The following is a 6,113-nucleotide window of genomic DNA, read 5'->3' on the forward strand; positions in this document are numbered from 1 at the left end:
TCTTTTTGAAGCATGTAAGATCATCAAAGAGGAAAGAAAGGAAGAAGAAAGCAATGAAATGGATAGGCAGTAAATAATTCATTTAAGAATTCCCCATGAAAATCAACAGATGCAATGAGAAAATCTCCTGAAAGTATAACAAAATGAATTTCAATAATGTCAGCCCAACAGACAGATTTCCCAGAAGCTACAGGTCACCTTGTTCATTTTCTACATTCAAAAACTTTTAGCATTCAGGTAACCCTGAAGATCACTGAGCAAATGCTCTCTTGGCTTTTAGGGAGGGATTATCATCCACCAAAAGAAAAATTCAGGTATGCCAGACCCCAAATGATCTCAAGCTTCTTCTTGTAATACTGGCCTGGTGTCAAAGAAAATGCCCTAGTCTCTCCATTCCAAAATTTCCTCTTCTATACAATGGGAATAATAATACTCCCTACCTGGAAGTCAGTGCCACTGAATGGATAGAAAGTCAATCATAGAGCCAAGGAGACCTAGGTTTGGGTCTTGCCTAACGTCCCGGAGAGGACAAGTGAAGCAACTTGGTATTAAGAAGCAGAGTCAGGATTTGAACTCACATCTTCTGTCAATCCATGACTCCTTCCTCCTTACCACATTTTAAAAATTCAATTTAACATTTATTAAACACCTGCCATGTACAAAGCAGTGCTCCAGTCCATCCTCCACTCATCTTCCAAAGGCATCTTCTTAAAGCTCAGGGCTGACCAGCTCATACTGCGCCCCCACCCCCACCTCAACAAACTCCAGTGGCTCCCTATCACCTTCAGGGTCAAATGAGAAAATCCTCTATCAAAGTCCTTCATAATCTGCCCCCACCTGCACTGCCTTTCTAGTCTTCTTACTCCTCACATTCCTCCTTATGCTCCTCAGTCTAGTGACACTGGCCTCCTGGCTATTTAGTCCTCAAACAAGATACTCCATCTTCCTACTCTTGGAATTTCCACTTGCTGTATCTCATGCTTGGAATTCTCATCCTCCTAATTTACTCTACCTCCTGGATTCCACAGATTCTTTCAAACCCTACTTTCCAAATCTCCAAGGATTCTAATAATCTAAGGATTCTTTCAAATCCTGCTAACATCCTACCTTCTACATTCTTCACTCCCCTTAATGGCAGTATCCCCTTGATTATCTCAGATTTATTATATGTAAATATATAATACATACATATATATATATAGTTTGTACATAATTGTCCTCTTGATTATCTCAGGTGTTTCATATGTATGTATGTGTGTGCATCTATATCTATCTATCTGTGTGTATGCATACATCATGCATACAGAGAGAGGGAGAAATTAAACGTTGTTGTTTGTATATTATCTTCCCCATGAGATTCTGAGCTACTGAAGAATAGTGACTATTGTTTTTCTTTATATCCTTAGTGCTTACCACAGGGCCTGGAATGTAGTAGGTGCTTGATAAATGTTTGTTAACTAACTGACCACAGTGGATAGACACTATTGGCACATGTTGTCTATTTGACTCTGGGCAAGTCACTTAATGTCTCACAGTGATGTAGGCAACTTTCTCAGACTAGTAATTACAAAGGAAGTAAAGACTTACATTAGTAGAAGCATTTTCCTCTTTTCCTTATTCCAAAGAAATCACAGGTCCCTCCCTATCCTCTACTCCCTACCTTTAAAAGGCAAAATTAAAGCAAGATATTGGAATTCCCTCTAAGTTTCAAGAATGGTAATTCTTGGAGACTGAAAGGAAATTGCTTCAGATGGGCCTTTCATCTTAAGAACTCATCCAGATCAGCTTTGTTTATAATTAAAGAGAAGTAGAGGACTTCTCCTCAAGAGGTCATTCAAAAAGTCAGTGCTCAGGAAAGTCATATTCTCTTGTGTTCCTGGTGTAGAGCTGTTCTTATGCCTGGCAATCATATGGTGCCATTGCATGGGCCCGTTGGCCTTTGTTTTGTGCAGGAGACCACTCCTGCTGCAAGTTCTGGGCCAATGGAGTTATTCCTTGTCTCAGAAATCAAATATGTTTGCATTGATGAGCCCTTCCTTGTACATGCTGCAGTTGTTCTGACGCTCTACTTTGATTCATTTAGGGAACTTCCAGATGAGGAAACTCCCACTGCCTATGCCAGCCAGCACCTTCTCTGACACTTCTAGTCTTCAAAGATTGCCTAGAGCAGCAGTGTCAAATTTGAACAGAAACAGGGGCCACAAAACCAGTCAAACGGATCCCTGAGGGCTGCATGTTGACTTAGAAAACCACACGTGTTGATATATTTCTTTTTTTATGAATATAGCAACACATTAAAATCAAAGAAGATTCACACTTTAATCTGGTTTTATGCACACAGGAGTGTTATGGGCTGTGTGCAGGCCCCAAGCTGTGTCTTGATACCACTGGACTGGAGCGGTGAGAGGCTGATTTGTCCAGGGTCACACAGTGAGGGGATTACAGAGTTGGAAAGTGAACCCAGATCATTCTGACTTTCAGAATGGTGTTCTCTCTCCCTCTCTCCCTCTTTCCTCCTCTCCTTCTTTCCCTCTCTCTCGTCTCTGCTTCTTTCTGTCTCTGTGTCTCTGTCTCTCTCCATCTCTCTCTGTCTCTCTGTCTCTCTGTCTCTCTGTCTCTCTGTCTCTCTGTCTCTCTCTCTCTCTCTCTCTCTCTCTCTCTCTCTCTCTCTCTCTCTCTCTCTGTCTCTCTCTCTGTCTCTCTCTCTCTCTCCTCTCTGGACCCTTATAATCCTTAGCAACAACCCTGCCCATATGATTGGCCTACTCCCTGTTTAAACTCTTTTCCTGAAACAAGTAATGGAATCCCCATTTTGGAACTGCACGCCAAAAGTCACTTAAATTGTGCATATCCTTGACCCAGAAATAACAATAGTAGACCTATATCCCAAAGAGATCAAAGAAAAAGAGGCAAAGGACCTATAAAAACTGAGATGAATGAAAAACCTGAGAAACAGAGTTTCTAAGTAATTAATAATCAAACTATTAATTAGGCTAGCAAATAATCAATAAAATGATGGTCAGTAGTCTCTTTTGACAAATCTATGGAGATCACCAGATGCTAGTAGGACTCCCTAAAAAAAAATAAGTCATTAATTTAAAATCTGAGTAATATAAGTCACCTTTTTGGGCCTCAGTTTTCTTACCTGTAAAATAAAGAGGGTTAGAATAGATGATCTCCACACTCTCTTCTAGCTCGAAATCTAAGATACAACAAGATAACATGACCTGTAACCTGTAACATTTTAAAAGTTAAAAAGTAAAGTCAAATGGTAAACATTTGTCAGCATGTCACTAACAGTGTGGGGAAAAGATTCTCCGATTTTAAGTGACTGATGTCAATTATATGCTGTTACTTGAGGGATCAGTGATCTCTTGTAACACATATACACCTCAACCTCTGCAATTCTTGCCCCTTTTCCCTCATATATCCTTCACAGAGGATCTATCCAAAGTGCTGGAAACCTTCCTTTAGGTCTTTTTATTATAATTTCATTGGTACCCATCAAGCATCTGGGCTGTCCATCTGTTATCCCTCACCCTTGAATACAGAAACATCCCTGGAGTGGAGAACAATTCATCACATTACCCATAGTTTATTAGATCTATCCTTTGAGATCCTCCAATTCCCTTTTTTCTAATTCTTTGCTCATCAAGCAACTTTCAAAACTCTTATTTGGTCTCCTGAATCAATCTCCCAGCAGGACAGCATGGCCTGTGCTAATAACCAGACACTGGTTAGATTGTCAGATGTCTCCCATTGTGAATACATTTGTATTTTATTTTATAAATACATCTTTTGTGGATTTGATTAGTATGCATCTAATTCTCAGAACCTAATCACTTGTGCATACTGATCAAATTGTTTCTTTTTAAAATAAATTTTAATTGGTATCTTTTGCTTTCATATCACTTAATTTTCTCCCTATATCCCTGCCAGAGAGCCATCCCATATACCAAATAATAACTTTTTAAGAAAAAAGTAAGAAAAGAAATAACAATCAGCAAAATCAATCAATACCTCGAAAAATCTGAAGATACATACAATATCAGGATCTCTTCTCTCTGCAAAGGACTGCAGGGATGTGCCTTCTTATCTCTCTTTAGGGCCACATCTGTTCTTTGTAATTTGCAACATTCACTTTCAATTGTCTTGTGTGTTACTCTTTCCATTCACATTGTTGTGGTCATTGGTTGTATACATTGTTTTCTTTTATAGGTAATGTTTTTCTTCATTGAATCATATAAAACTTTGCATGCTTTTCTGTATTCATCCTATTCATTGTTTCTTATAGGATAGTAATATTTCTTTATATTCGTGTACCACATTGTTTAGTTGTCATTCAATCAGCAAGCATCACATTGAATTTCTGAACCTTCAAAGCTGAAGACAATACTTTGGATTATAGTAATGCCACCAAATCCACAGATAGCACAGGAGGTTCAGTTAATCCATCATCCAGTTTCTATTAGCCTATTAACTGTAACAGGTTGCCATCCTCTGATGCCTTAGTGATATGTGGGGGAAAGAAGGAGATGAAAGAAAAGTCTTTATTTTAAGTACTATGTTAACTGTATCCTTCAAGCTAATGGGTTCATTCCAATGGGTTAGACTGGGAGAAGCAGGAGCATTTAATAAATAAATAGACCTGAGAAGAAAAACAAATTCCCAAGAATTGAGGGGAGGAAGCTGGGCAACTAACAGCTAGTCAGAATTCATTTTAGATGCTAATCTCCACATGGATGTATTGTTGGAAATTAGCATTTTAGTATGAGGATCCTAACCTGAGCTCAAGCCATTCTACTTACTAGCAGTGTGACCCTGGGCAAGTCACCTAACCCTGGTTGTCTCAGTTTCTTCATTTGTAAAATGAACTGGGGAAGGAAACAGCAAACCACTCTAGTATCATTCCTAAGAAAACCCCAAATGAGGTCATGAAGACTGAAAGAATTGAACAACAAAAACTCCATTTCATGGACTCAGGCCATCTTTCCAAAGACCAGATTGAAAATAACTATTTGGAGAGTAATTGATCTAGTATTTGCCATAATGACAATTTAAAGAGCTCCTAACCCCACCCTACTCCTACATATGATCATCATCCCATCAAGAAAAGACAGGTACAATATAAACATGCTATCACCTAATCTTGAAAAGTGATGAAAGCCCTTACAGAACCATAATAAAATTTCATTGCTTGAAATTAACCATTCTCCCTTTCCATGGAAGTCTGGGTTGGGTTGGGAAGAAAACAAAAAGCCTATACACAACAAAATGCTGAACATATGATCTGAAATGCTTACTGTAGCAGCAACCACACTGGCATGCCCAGGATGGCTGCTAGCACAGGTTCTCAGATCTGCTTTACTAGGAAAGATAGCTATTCAAGGGGTCAACAATCTCTTTTTAATTACATTCATTAGTACAGGGGAAAAATCAGCACCCTGAACTCCAGAGAAAATCCAAACAAAGAAAATAGAGAAAATACAAACAGAGAAATAAAGACCAACAAAAAGGACTTCTAACTATCTGAGAAATTAGCATAGATCAACAGATAGATCCAACTCTGTGACCAAAGCAACACATACATGGTTACCAAAGAGAGAAGCACCAACATCTGAGTTTTTCAAAGGCGAGGGGCGGGGGGCATCCTTAAAGGCTACCCAGAGTCTCATCTGGCCAAACCACACAAACACTCTTCCAGTGAATGAGCCCCAACACAAAATGTTAACTTCAGAGTATATATACTCATTGTTAGAGCCAGAGAGCATAACTGATACCTAATTAGAAATTAACAAAAGGTGTGAAAGCCTTCCTACAAGCAAGTTTCTCCTAAACAAGCTTCCCTTCATGGGCTCCACCTGAGGCCTATTAATGGGTAGGGAAGATCTTAAATCATATTAACATTATATTTATTTATCAGTCAATTGTTTTGAGTTAGAGACCCACTGTGAATACTTATTTTCTGGCTGCATGGTCTTCTCTTCTGGTATATTTGTCTTTACTGGTGAGAAACAAATTTGAATTTCAGATTTTATTTGCAGGGATATAATTAATGTTGTTATGAGTGAATAAATTTTTCCTCCTTTGAACTCTAATCACTTTTACTACCA

This window comes from Petaurus breviceps, unplaced genomic scaffold, assembly GCF_028583685.1.
Source record: "Petaurus breviceps papuanus isolate PSGF00001 unplaced genomic scaffold, PetGlider_PUasm1.0 90683, whole genome shotgun sequence".
Lineage (NCBI taxonomy): Eukaryota > Metazoa > Chordata > Mammalia > Diprotodontia > Petauridae > Petaurus > Petaurus breviceps.